Source organism: Glycine soja, chromosome 17 (assembly GCF_004193775.1).
Source record: "Glycine soja cultivar W05 chromosome 17, ASM419377v2, whole genome shotgun sequence".
Lineage (NCBI taxonomy): Eukaryota > Viridiplantae > Streptophyta > Magnoliopsida > Fabales > Fabaceae > Glycine > Glycine soja.
The window spans coordinates 37,464,812-37,478,523 of NC_041018.1; positions in this window are offsets into that span (position 1 = coordinate 37,464,812).

Consider the following 13,712-nt stretch of genomic DNA (forward strand, 5'->3'; position numbering starts at 1 on the left):
TTCTTGTGCTGCTATAACCATATATGGCCTGCATAGAGAAGATGATATCATTTAGTTATGCTCTGATGATGTGTTTTCCTTCTTTTTTTGTTTCTTTTTCTTTGAGCACTCTTAATGCATTTGCTTTTTTTCCACCTATATCTAACCAAGCAATTATAAGTTGTGATTAAATTAATATTTACACGATTGACTCAATAAAATATTTACCTTAGTTTTTTAAAATTTCGTAATATTTATGGAATTTGTTAGCAAATTTATTTATATGTTTTTACATTTTTTCTAGGATAAATAAAAGCATATATTAGAAGATTATAAAAATTCTAATTAATTGTTTATAGATATAAGATTTTCATTTTTTTAAATTATTAAGTGACCACTTCATTTTAACATAAGAATTCTAATTTAAGTTAATTGAGTTATTGATTGATTCATATTTTCTTGGGCTAATTGATTTAATTAAGTGACCACTTTTGTCACAAGTCAGAGACAAATTTTGTACGATGTGCATAATGATAATGAAACAGGAGTTCTTCAACTAAATAGGTTTTTCTCCCTCACGTGAACGCAACAATTTCGGCTAATACAAAATGTTAGGAAAACATAAAATAAAAGTTATAACCAAATTAATGAAAATCACACACATAACTAGAATAAGCATACAATAAAAGTTATAAGAAAAATAATGTAACAAATACAAAATCTTATGAAAAACAAAAATGTTGTCAATTACAACATATAAACATCATCTATCACTGATCCATGCACCGTCTTCGTTGCGTCCTAACATACACATTTCCATCTGAGGTGACACCCCTAGCGATCCTCAGGCAGTCTTCCATGATGTCATGTAACTTTGTGCCTGTAGTGACTATCCTTAGGTTGAGCACGTGCTCCAACCTTTCTGCGATCGCTTCGCAAGCATCCTATGACATTCAAAAAAACACATTTGTTACACTATTTAAAATAAATAACATAATTGAAAACATTACCGCAACTCATCTTACCATTGCATGTCTGGGCTGATCAACTGCCTGTGAAGGTCCAGCTTTTGGTGCCACTGGGACCTCCAGGATATCTGACTCCACGTATGTCTCATGTTGTGGGACAGGTGGATGTCTGGGCAGATCAACTGCCTGTGTGGGTGTGATGAACAAATGAGATATCCCGAAGAACCAGTCCATGTAATATGCTGCACACTAGCCAGACATAAGACAAATCTATTCTACAGCTACTAGATGGTCTGAGTAATGCATCCACCTGTCGTCCATATCCTCAAATGACAAGGTGGCACCAATTGGCGATGGAGGAATGGTCTGAATGTAGCCAAATTGGCGCACTACCCTCTCCAGGTGATGTGTGACCACAACAAGACCCCATCTAAGCTCACCCTAAAAGCATGAAATAAGGTCAAACGCCCTAACTCCTCGGTGGTCACCATAAGGCATCTAGCATACGTCAGGGATCGTTAGTGTATCTATACGTGTCTGGTACGTCGATGCTGCAAATCCCTTCGAATAAGCCTTCGTAGTAAGCCACTGACAGACACATGGTGACGTCTCATCATACCCTTCATTAGTCATGCTCTCATGAACACTGGGAAAGTGCTCATATATCCAACACTACAAACATGACATCAACATAAAAGAAATGTAAAATAAACATACTAAAAACATATTTACATCATAATCTAATTTAACATATTACAAACATAAAATTTACCTGTAATAAAGTAATGTAACCAACAAGCTGTCGGCTAGTGCTCTGAGAAACATCATTTAACTGATCATACATATGCACTAGGGCAGTAGCTCCCCATGCATAGCTCCCACTCTGAGCCAAGTCTCGAAATGCGTCTAAATAAACTACATGAACATGTGTTGCGCTCTTATTAGTGAAAAGAGTGCAACCAACCAAATGTAGAAGATACGCACGAGCTGCAACATTCCAATGTCGGGCCTCACATCTCCTCTGATAATTATCCCATAGTCACGATAGGCGTACGTATGCCCCATGACATTATACAGTCTCAGCTCTAGCTTCCTCATCCGAGACCTCTAGCAACTCCACCAACATAATCACCGCCTCGTCCAGATGCAGAGGCTCGAAGTTGTGGAAGGCGTCTATGATCGGAAGACGAAGCAGTGACGCCACATCGTCCAGCGTGATTGCTAGTTTTCCTACTGAAAGATGGAAACTGTTAGTCTCCTTATGCCACCTCTCGACAAAAGCGAATATAACTCTCCGATTGCCAATGTCTACTGAACAAGTGATCAAATGAGTTAATCTTGTGGCAGCGACTAGCCCTTCAATTTCTAGAGCTGGCCTCTCAAATTTCTCAACTTTCCTTCCGTGGGAGGCTAACTTCAATTCAGGGTGTTCCTGAATTGACGTATAAATGATTGCAAATAACATAAAATGAATAATTAAATTTTCATACAGAATTCAATAATAACAAATAATTAACAAAAGACTTTACTCAAAAATTTAAAATACCTCTCCATTCCATATGCTAAGTGCAACATGGTCAGCAAACGAAGTCAGCACTGATGGGTCACGTGGCCCACCTGGGAATCCCTGAGCACCATCAACAGCAGATCCCTCACCACCATCAGCAGCTTCTGCACCAGGTGCAAGTATGTCCTCACTCATCTCAGGAGCATCCTCAGCAACAAGGGTAGCTTCTTGTTGCCTACATGCGGATGCGGTAGGCCTTCGTCGCTGGGGAACATCATCTCCATCATGATGATCCTGTCTACCCAGGGCTCTGCCTATAACCCTACCTAGGGCACAACCTAAACCTCTAGTTCTAACCATGATCTGCAAATCATGACGCAAATGTATTTTTTTGTCAAGTTCACTATTGACTATTCAAATAATAATAAACCTACATAACACTAATTACTCACCCCTGACTGATTAACCCTAATCCAACCACCCTAAACCCTAACGCCTTCGCCATAGGCCCTATGCTAAACCCTAAGCCACTAAACTAAACCCTAGCCACTACATTTCTACCCCCCATATATTTTAAACCCTAACCCTAACGTAAACCCTACGTTGAACCCTAAGCCATTACGTAAACCCTAGCCACTACATTTTTACCATTTCTAAAACTACCAATAACATACCACCATATTTATTAAACCATAAACCCTAACATCAACCCTAGCCTAAACCCTAGGCCATAGCATAAACCTTAACCACTAACCCTGCGCTACACACTAAGCCACTAACCTAAACCCTAGCCACTACATTTCTACAATTTCTAAAACTACCAATAACATATCACCATATATATTAAACCCTAACCCTAAAGAAAACCCTAGACTGAACCCTCAAACCTAAACTATACCCTAGCCACTAAACCCTAAGCCGATAAACTAAACCCTAGCCACTACATTTCTACCCCTATATATATATTAAACCTTAACCCTCACGTAAACCCTAAGTTGGACCATAAGCCTTAAACTAAACCGTTAGCCATAACATTTCTACAATTTCTAAAACTACCAATAACCTAACCCTAACACTAAAGTAAACCCTACGCTACACCCTAAGCCCTAAACTAAACCCTAGCCACTAACCTTAACCACTAAATATATACAATTTCTAAAACTACCAATAACATACAACTATGTGTAATAAACCCTAAGCCATAAAGTAAACCCTAATTTGAACCCTAAGCTAGTAAACACTAACATTTATATATCTACAATTTGTAATAACCTAAACCTTAGCCAGCAACCCTAATCACTATTTTCATTCAAATATATTAAACATCACAAACAAAAAACATACCTATTATTTACTATTCAATTTTATAATTTATTTCATACCACCAACCAATCATACATATTTTTTTAATAAACACAAAACATACCTATTTTTCATACCGAACAAACAAATAAAAAATAATTTAAACAAAAAAATAATAAATTTGCCAAAAAAAAACTTTATACAGATGAAGTATGACTCATATAGATGAAATTTTCTTCATACGGATGAAGTGTTCTTCATACGGAAGAAGTTCATCCGGATGAACGTTACCAATTCAATCCAAAATACGGATGGACTACATCCATATGAACAACTACCTACGTCGTTTACCCTACATCCGTAAATCATCAAAAACTACCAAAGGAAAGGGAGGAATAAGGAATAAACTTACCTCAATGGCGGAGCAGCAGCAAAACGCACCAATGCAAGTCGTCAATGGCACCGAAAGCTCGAGAAGATGAAGCCTAGAGAAGAGCACCAGCGGAGAAGGTGAAGAAGAAGAGTTCGCAGAAGAAGAAGAAGCGTTTGTGAAAGAAGAAGAAAAGGGTGTTACTGGTGCACTTTTTCTTTTTAAAATTAGCCCAGGGGTATTTTTGACCATTCAAGTCAAATGCTGGATGCACCAACAATAGTGCTGGGTGCACCTAGCAACACCCAAAATAAAACACCACTTGCACGAAAAAGCCACTTTCACCCCCAACAACCAAGGAAAAAAAACACAAACTAAAAAAGCCACTTCCGTTTGCAAGATGGAGTAATGCAGTTTTAATGAAATGGCCACCAAGGGAGCATTATTTGGGTCTTTAATAAATAAATCACGTCCTTTGTTGGTTAATTTAGTTTTTTAAGTTAAACATCCACTACTCTATTATTATAAGATGCATAAACAACAGGAATAGGGGACTATTAAGTGGATCCAAATTGATTTTTGCTCCAAATAACTAGAACCAGCATGTGGGAAGGAACCTTTGTGTCTGACTTAAGTGATGATCCATCCAGGTTCAAGTTCAACTGAATCCACCCTTAATTATATTCATATACAACACCAGCAACTACTCTATTTTTATTAATATATATATATATATATCCAATTTTATTAGTGATGTCTCATATGAAACGTAGGAAGGAACAATTAATTAGGAGAAAATTTCTTCTTTTTTTTCCTAACTCCCTTTGTTCTATGCACTCATCGTGCTCTTTTAATTTATTATTAGCATCAATCCAGTATACTATTTATGTACATACTCACTATCCCCCCTTCTTCTTTAGCAAAACAACCTTTTGTGTTGTTTTGTGTTATGTATTAATAAATTAATTGATTAAAGGGTGGCTCTATGACTCTCTGTTTGTGGACGATTCCTACGCAAAAATCAAGACATGCAAGGACTCAGGTTATGTGGAACCCCCTCAAACAAATTGGAGAATTAAGCTAGCTTTGGGTCAAATTATGTGGAACCCCTTAAAAAGCAAGTTGCCATAAAAATGATTAAATTAAATTTATGGTTATAATGAGGTGCATCTTCGTCCCAAGTGTAGGTTATAGGCTAATTGGTGTGTACTCTATTGTACTGTGCATGCCTTTTAGTTTAGAATAATAAAAAAAGTTCTAACTGAAAATGATAGTGGCTTTGTTTTAATATGTTTGACAAGGACAGATATAGATCATGGTGATCAATTATTTGCATTTGTAGCACAAGGTTAGAGGATGAGGGAAAGTTCAGGCAAGAAAAACCGGAATGGTGTTTTCCACTATATATAGTTTTTATATATCCATTACATTAATTTCTTGTGCTTCAAAGTTGATATATGGTGGAACTACTTCTCCTAGGTAGTAGTAGTAGGTAGTAACCATCTTTATGCTCTGATTGTGTTTGGAAGTGTCAAGAATTCCAAGCGAATCTTAGAAAAATCTGAGGATGAAATCTCACCAATGGGCATGGATTCTTATTCTATGGCTATATCTATTCCACGACAATAAAGAGAATAACCCATTTTAGTTTACATATTTCTTTTACTTATTTTACTTTTTAATTAACTTTTATAGAAGTAACTTTTCATTTTTTTAATTCAACTTCCTCCTTTTCTCTTTTCTTATATTTTATGTCTTATTTCATAAATAAAAATGTCAAAACAAACACAATCGTTCCTAGAAGTGTTTATAATTATATGGGCAATTTGTTAAATTGACTCCACTCAAATATATTAGTTCAGATTTTGATATTGTTCGAGTTGAACTTCACCTGTCTCAACTCATTTAAATTCGATAATTTTTGGTTCGAGTATTAGGATTTTAATTTTAAGCAAAGAAACCATTTATCCAACTAGTAGATGCCATTTTTATAATTATTATTTCTATATTTTGCATTTTTTATTATTTACATATTTTAGAAATTTAAGTTTTTTGGACCAGATTGACCGATCTATTGATTGTACAAACTCAACCCAAACTGAAGTAATTTACTCAAATTAGGTAACAAATTTGCTTAAATTCAAACCCATTCAACTTGTATACACCCTTAATAGTGCACACTTTTCTACTAGTTATATATAAATTTTTTTATTATCATTTTTATCTTTTGAATTTAATTTTGATTTTATCATTAAAAAAGAATTATATATTTATTTATTTTCATTTATATCTTTTAAAATTTTAAAATAATTTTTTATCATATTTATAATCTTTTGTCTCTTATTTAGATTTTTTTTAAAGTTGAGCTCTTTCTTTCATTTTATCATGTGCAAAGTTATTTTTCTAAAATTTATCTAAGAATATATCATACTTTAATAATCAATCATCAATAATTATAATTATTTATTTGTATAATAATAGTAACTTAATATTTAAATGATTAAAAAGCTAGTTTAATAATTTAGTAACATATTTACATTAAATTAAAATAAATACTGGTCACGTGATTTTAAAATAATAAATTTAAAATGTAAAGTTGTTTTTAAATTACATTCAATTTTTTTATATTTAATTTTTACCGACATAATTTAAACCAAATCAAACCTTTTTTTTAATGCTGTTATTCTTTAAATATTTCTTATTATTTTTATTTTACTTTTATTCACAAGTTTATTATTTTTTTAACATAGTACGGAATTTATTATTCTATATCCCATGTTCTCTTTTATTATATAAATTTTATATCTTATATTAATTCTCATTATAAGAAAAATGAAAATTAGTGTTGATTTTTCATTAAAAGCCAACACTAATTGCTATTTTAGCATTAGCCTAGGCTGTCACAACAAAATTAATTTGCCTCTCAATAATGACAATTTTCTTTTTACTATCCACTTTACTTAGCAACAATCTCTTAAAAATGACCATTGCAAACATATTAGTCATTATTGACAATGTGTCTCCATCCTTTATCATCAGTGATGACATTTTAACTACCATTGTTGTTTGCTTCACACTCTTTTCCTTCCTTATTATTTATTTTTCTTCCTATTTCTTCTTTCTCTTTTTGTCCTCCTTTTCCTCCAATCTTCTTCTCCTCCTCATCACCGGCATGACGACAATGCCATTCGAGGTAACCACTATTGGTCATTGTCACATGCATGTGATCTTCCTTAGTCTCTACGGTTGTATTTAATTTAGAGGTGAAAATAATAATAAAAAATTTAAATTAAAATATAAAATATGTAGGTGTCACAGAAAAAATTATTTCTAATATTTTTTCTCTTCTTCATTCCAAACAAATTGAGTTGAAGTTAATATACTCATAAAATTAAGGGCTAAGATCCCTTTATAAGAATTTATTTGAACTTATCTTATGATATAAGAACTTGTGTATAAGTGTTTGATAAAGCTTATAAAAGTAATTGATGATATATCTATAAGGTATTAAGAGCTTATTTCTATAAATTCTCTAAAATAGTTTATAAAAACAGCACACACACACACACACACACACATATATATATATATATATATATATATATATATATAAACAAATCGATCCTCTTTCATCTTTGATTATAAAAATAACATATGTAGTATTATTTAGTAAGACTTTAATTAAATTATTTATCCAAACACACTTAATATAAATATAGTTATTTACTTATCTTTTTCATAATATTTTATTCTTTTTTATTGAAAAATATTAATTGTTAATGGTTAATTTTTTGTTAGTGGGAGAATCAAACCCATGATTTTTTTTCTCCTTTTTCTTATCACCAAATTAACTTTATAATTCCACATAAAACATACAATGTTTTATTCAATTATAGGAACAAATGAGAAAGCTTATATATGTAGGCCTTTATTTAATTAGGGCGGTGTAATGAAATAAAATTAATATAACCTTCAAGGATTCTCATGTAGTCATATGGGATCCATGAAAATACAAGCTTGTCTGGTCCCTAGATAAGGCCACACGAAAGTCCCATTATTTTGGAATGCATGACCTCAATTTTAAAGGTTTTTTGTAAACTTACTCATGTAAGGGATCACATTGGCATCCCCTTCGTATATGAGAAACTACCTAATTAAGACCATCTAGAATCACAGGGAAAGGGACTGTATCACGTTAACCGAAAGAAACTTAATAAGCAAATCCGCTTATTAAGGGTGTTGTCCAAAGCCTTATCACTTTGCTTTGAGGAGCTGTTTGCACTGAATTACTAATTATAATTTTGAAGAAATTCTGAAAGAGATATCACATCGTTAATCATTCCTTAACATTACTTATTCCAGGAGTACTAATTATATAAAAAGCATACAAGAAGGCTACATATATTATATATTCTAATTTGATAAGAAAGCTAATTAACCTGCTATGTAGATGTTAGGTTGTTTTTTCTTTTTTAGCTTTGCACCCAGTTTGGCACTTGTCGTGCTAATATTTGTTTGCCTATAAATAATATATTATTTTTAATTTTATATATTATAATTTGAGTTCTAAAATGAGTATATAGATTGTAAACTTTCGATATCCGTCTTCGATTCTTACGAATTGAAAGATATTTAAGAAATATCTGACCCAATAGATTGAGTATTTAAAAATAATTACCTCTTGATCAAACAACTACACAAACTTTGTTTTGAAGTATTTTAAATAATCTTTAAACCCATCACACATTTTTTTTTATAAATTTGTATGTTATATACTTTAAATAAATAATATATTAATTTATTAATTATATTTTAATTCATACAATATGTAAAAAATTATTAAAGAATAAATAGTTAAAAAAATTAAGAATTAAATTATATTTTTAGTTAAATGTATAATTTTTAACTTTGTTATTTAATTAGTAATATAATTATAATATTAATTATTTAACTGTTAAAATAATTATTCTATATTTTTAATAATTATAAAAATAATTATATATAATAATAAAATGATATTTAAACAATGACGGCAGTGGAGACACATTATTTTTTTTATAAAAAAATAAATAATATTTATTATCATATATTTGAAAATAAAAAATATAATAAAATGTTCAACCAAATAAAGTATAAAAGGAACAAAACATAAGCTAGTCATTACTTTTTTTTTAACGATGACTAAAAAATGAAGGCAGCAGGGGAAAGTTATAAAAACAAAAAATAACACCACACTATTATATTGTTAAGTTTCTCTCAAAAAATGCACCCCTGAGCACAACTTGGATCCACCATTGTACATAAATGTATAACAATATTATTGATAATTATAAATATATACATGACTTAATAGATTTTTCTTTCCGGTTAAAGTTGGGACGAAAATGAATGAGCATTATTACACATGTGACTTTTAATGATATTTTTTTATTTAATATTTAATAAAAATATTATTAAAAGTTTTTGATAATATTTTAAAAATGTTACTAAAAATTTTAGTGACATAAACTATACACAATATTTAATAAAATGTCATGAAATATATATTAACATTTATTTATATTTGATGATATTTAATAAATATTGTTAAAAACTTTTAATACTTTTACTCAGTGTTATATAAAAATATTACTAAAGATCACATCTATCGGAATGAATATTCACTATTAATCTTTTATTGTGATGCTTAATTAACAGTGTGATTATTACATAACTTATTTTCTCTATTAAATAAATTACATAATGTTATTATCTAATCTTGTCTTTAAAGCAAATAAGACTACCCTATTTGAAATAGGAAAACTCTATTTGAATTTTAGAACAAATAGCATTTTGTCAAAAGACGTATATATGATGGTGATTTCCGTCAAATCATTTTAATATTTTTTATTTATTTTAAATTAATATTTATTTTTCTGAAAAAAATGTCATCCTTAATCCACGTTTCCGTTCGTGTAATCTCCTAATTCGTAATAAATAGCATAAGTGTTTGTTGGAAATATCCTTGTTTCATTTACCTCGTCACTTTTTATATACCTGCTAATAACTGCTTCCATTGTTTCACTTCCATACGCCACTTATCACATGGAAATGCAACACATATATTGATAAATATTCGTCCATACATGTATCCTTATATTTTTTTTCCTTTCTCAATAAACTTTTAATACAAAAAATATCTAACACTGTTTGTTGCAATTTACTTTAAGTTATACAAATCTTAAATAATATGTCATCTATTTTCCCTTTTTATACATAAAGAAGCATCGCAACTTGGCTTGTGGATATCAATCATTCTATACAGAAGGGGATGATCGAATGTTAACTGGCATTTCAAATTTAATATTGAAAGATGGAAAAGAAGGAAGAAGAAACACATAACTGTATAAACCATATATTAATATTAATGTCACGTAGTTGCCAAAAAAATAATTAATATATCAGTGCCATGTGTCGTGAAAGTCAGCATGCCATGTGGCAGTTGTTGAATTGATGTGGTTCCTAAGGCAAAAATAAGCCCACTGTCACATGGGAATGGTTAATTTGACAGAGTTCAAGAAGCAGACACAACAGAGGAGAATATGGCTTAGTTGTTCAAATGCATAAACAAATAGCATGCATAATGTATGTGTTATAGTGTTTTTTAAATAACCTAGACCAATTTATAACACACCCATGCCCTCCAACTATTGTTGTTGTTATTATTATTATTTTGAAAAGGACGTGATTTTAATATTTGTTTTTTTTTCTTTTCTTTATCTTTTGTGTCTCTTTATTGGCTAATTTACTCTTGTTTTTGGGGGAAGCATTAAAATATTTCGAGAAAGCTAGCTTTGTTTGCAATAAAAACAATCCCCCTATATATCCTCGAACCACAGAACATGATTATTAGAAAGTGGATAATTTGGTTTGAACTCCGGAAACTTTTGTTTTGAGTAGCACTCAACATACGCAGCATTTCTGAGGAAAAACTTTTAACACCATGATGTGTTAAATGATATCTACACTCATTATTGATCTTAATTATTATGCCATATACTATAGTTTTTATTAGTATTTTTTTTTAAAAAGTTTGCAACGTTATGATTTAGCTTTAGTAGAATAAAATTGTTAAAGAAAATTAAGTTTGGATGATGCCTCATACATAATTATTACCGTCATCATATACTAAATCAATGAGTCTAATTTAATTGATTAAACAGGATGTTTGAGTTATTACATGCTCTTTGGTACTTGTATTCGATTCCTATATATCAAAATAATAATAATAATGATAAAATTTATGTTCATTCTTGTAAATGACTCTTGACACATTTTGTGTCTATACATAAATAGATTTTGTTTGCTTATTTTAAAAAAATCGTTGTATACCCGAATTAAAATTTAGTTGATTTTACTTTTATCTCTAGATGGTTTGATTAGATAGAGTAGCATTTGTAATTATATTGTATTTCGGTCCTTTTCTTCCCATTTTTAGTTTTAAGGTGGTCTCATTTTTGGGAAGAGTCAAAGTTCAGCTGTGTATTCATTGTCATATGATATTTTTTTTCGAATAAATAATCTGAATTGAATATTAATGTATACAAAAATATTCACACTTAGCACTGTTTAGATTGATTAGAAGTATCTTTTACATTCGACAATTGAACTAGTAGGATAGTTTTTATATATAAAGTTCAAACTTTATATCTTGTTTAAAAGAAAACAGACGTGTACTTCATGAAAAATTATTACCAATATTAAGTTGGTTGATTTATTTGAAATTTCGTTCGGATCTCTTAATTAAAGTTAGTTTGATAATTGTTGATGGAAAAAACATAATAACTAAGAAAGACTTCACTAAAATTAGTTAGTTGGTCAATTTTTTTTGATAGAAATGAATTATTAATAAAATCAATAAATATTTCACCTTATAGCATGTTAAAAAGATAATTATTGGTTTATTACACCTGTACTTTTTTTAACATTTTGATAGTTATTAATATCAATTATCAAACAAATTTTGCATTTCCAACGTATTGAAATTAAATTTACTTGAAACATGCTTGAAAATCAAAACTAATATCACCATTGACTATATTCTTTTGTTGCTTCACGGGTTCACAAACCTTAAAGTAATAGCCATTGACATGCACATAGTATTTGTTTAACCAACCAAAACTGTTCATGAAAGGAGCACATGCTTTAGAGTGACACTTGGCATGGTAAAATAAAATAACATTACCAAAGAAATTTACGTTAACCTCTGAATTCTTAATCAATGTAAAACATTAACAAAATGCGATCGATCAGAGATAATCTTATTTATAATATTAAGAACTAAGAATCTGTGCAACCGCCCCCGTTGGTCCCTTCCTTTGGGTCTCAAATACATGCATTGCATCTCATCACAAAGTTAAATACTAAATTAAAACATTAAGCTAAGATCTATTATCATGTCGCTTGTTCTAGTAAAACCCACATTCTCCCTTTGGCGCGTGAGCGTACGCGCCCTGCCACCGCCTCACACGTCACCCTTGGAAATGGCGGGGAACATGAACATCAATGGGGATTTTAAAAACTCCATCTCCCCATAAAAACAAATCTATTTTCTCTCTCTACATTGCATGATTGGGTGAATTTGTTATCTTTTTTTTTTTTTTTTTCCCTAGAGGAAGAGTAATGAAATAGAAGGTTATTAGTTCCACATTCTTATATTCCTTCTTTGATATTGATATTTTCTATATTATTAGGTAAATAATTGTATAAATTAAGGACCAACATGGTTTGGATATATTAGAAAAAGAGGTGACAATATAAGTTGAATGTGGATTGCAGACTAGAGCGGACAGGATTAAAAATCTTGGATTCAATTTAAGTCCTTAAAATAAAGTTCAAGTTTGATGAAAATCCCTTTTTTCGTGCTTTTGGTGAGTTTTTGTGAAATAAGTTGGGATTGGGTCTTGATCAGGTTAAATAGGCTCCTTTTAATTCAAACTCAAAATTTAAAGCTTAAGCCATATATTTAATTGGACAGGTTTAGGCTAGGCCACTAGCTCGACCTATTTTTTTTATCATCTTTGCGCTAATTTTTTATAGCATGGATTAGTTTAACTCTAATAAAATATACTTAGAGAACCAAAAGAAATAATCATATCATATTAAGGACAACTAATCCAGACTACAAAACTAACGTAAGTTATTCAATAGAATTATCATAAAAAAATATTTAATAATAAAAATTATCATTTTTCTCAACTTAGACATTATGAACATTCATGAGTTTTTGATTAATTAATACTTGTTTGTGCCCCCATCATTCTCTCTTAGCAAAATTAGAATAAGATAAGAACTGTGGTGCTCAATAATAAAACTTTAGTAAAAAAATAGTTGCATGGTGACTAATACCAATAGCTCTGGCTCAATGCTGATGTTTGCAGAGGAAAGAGAACTGTGAACTGAACAATGAAGGTAACGTTGTTGCCTCATAATATGACACAAGAAAGACAATTAAAATAAGGAAGATAAAAAATAAATAATGGGCAAGAACATTTCTCTATCATATTTGACCTCCAAATGCACATGGCTGCTTGGGTTTCTGTTCTAT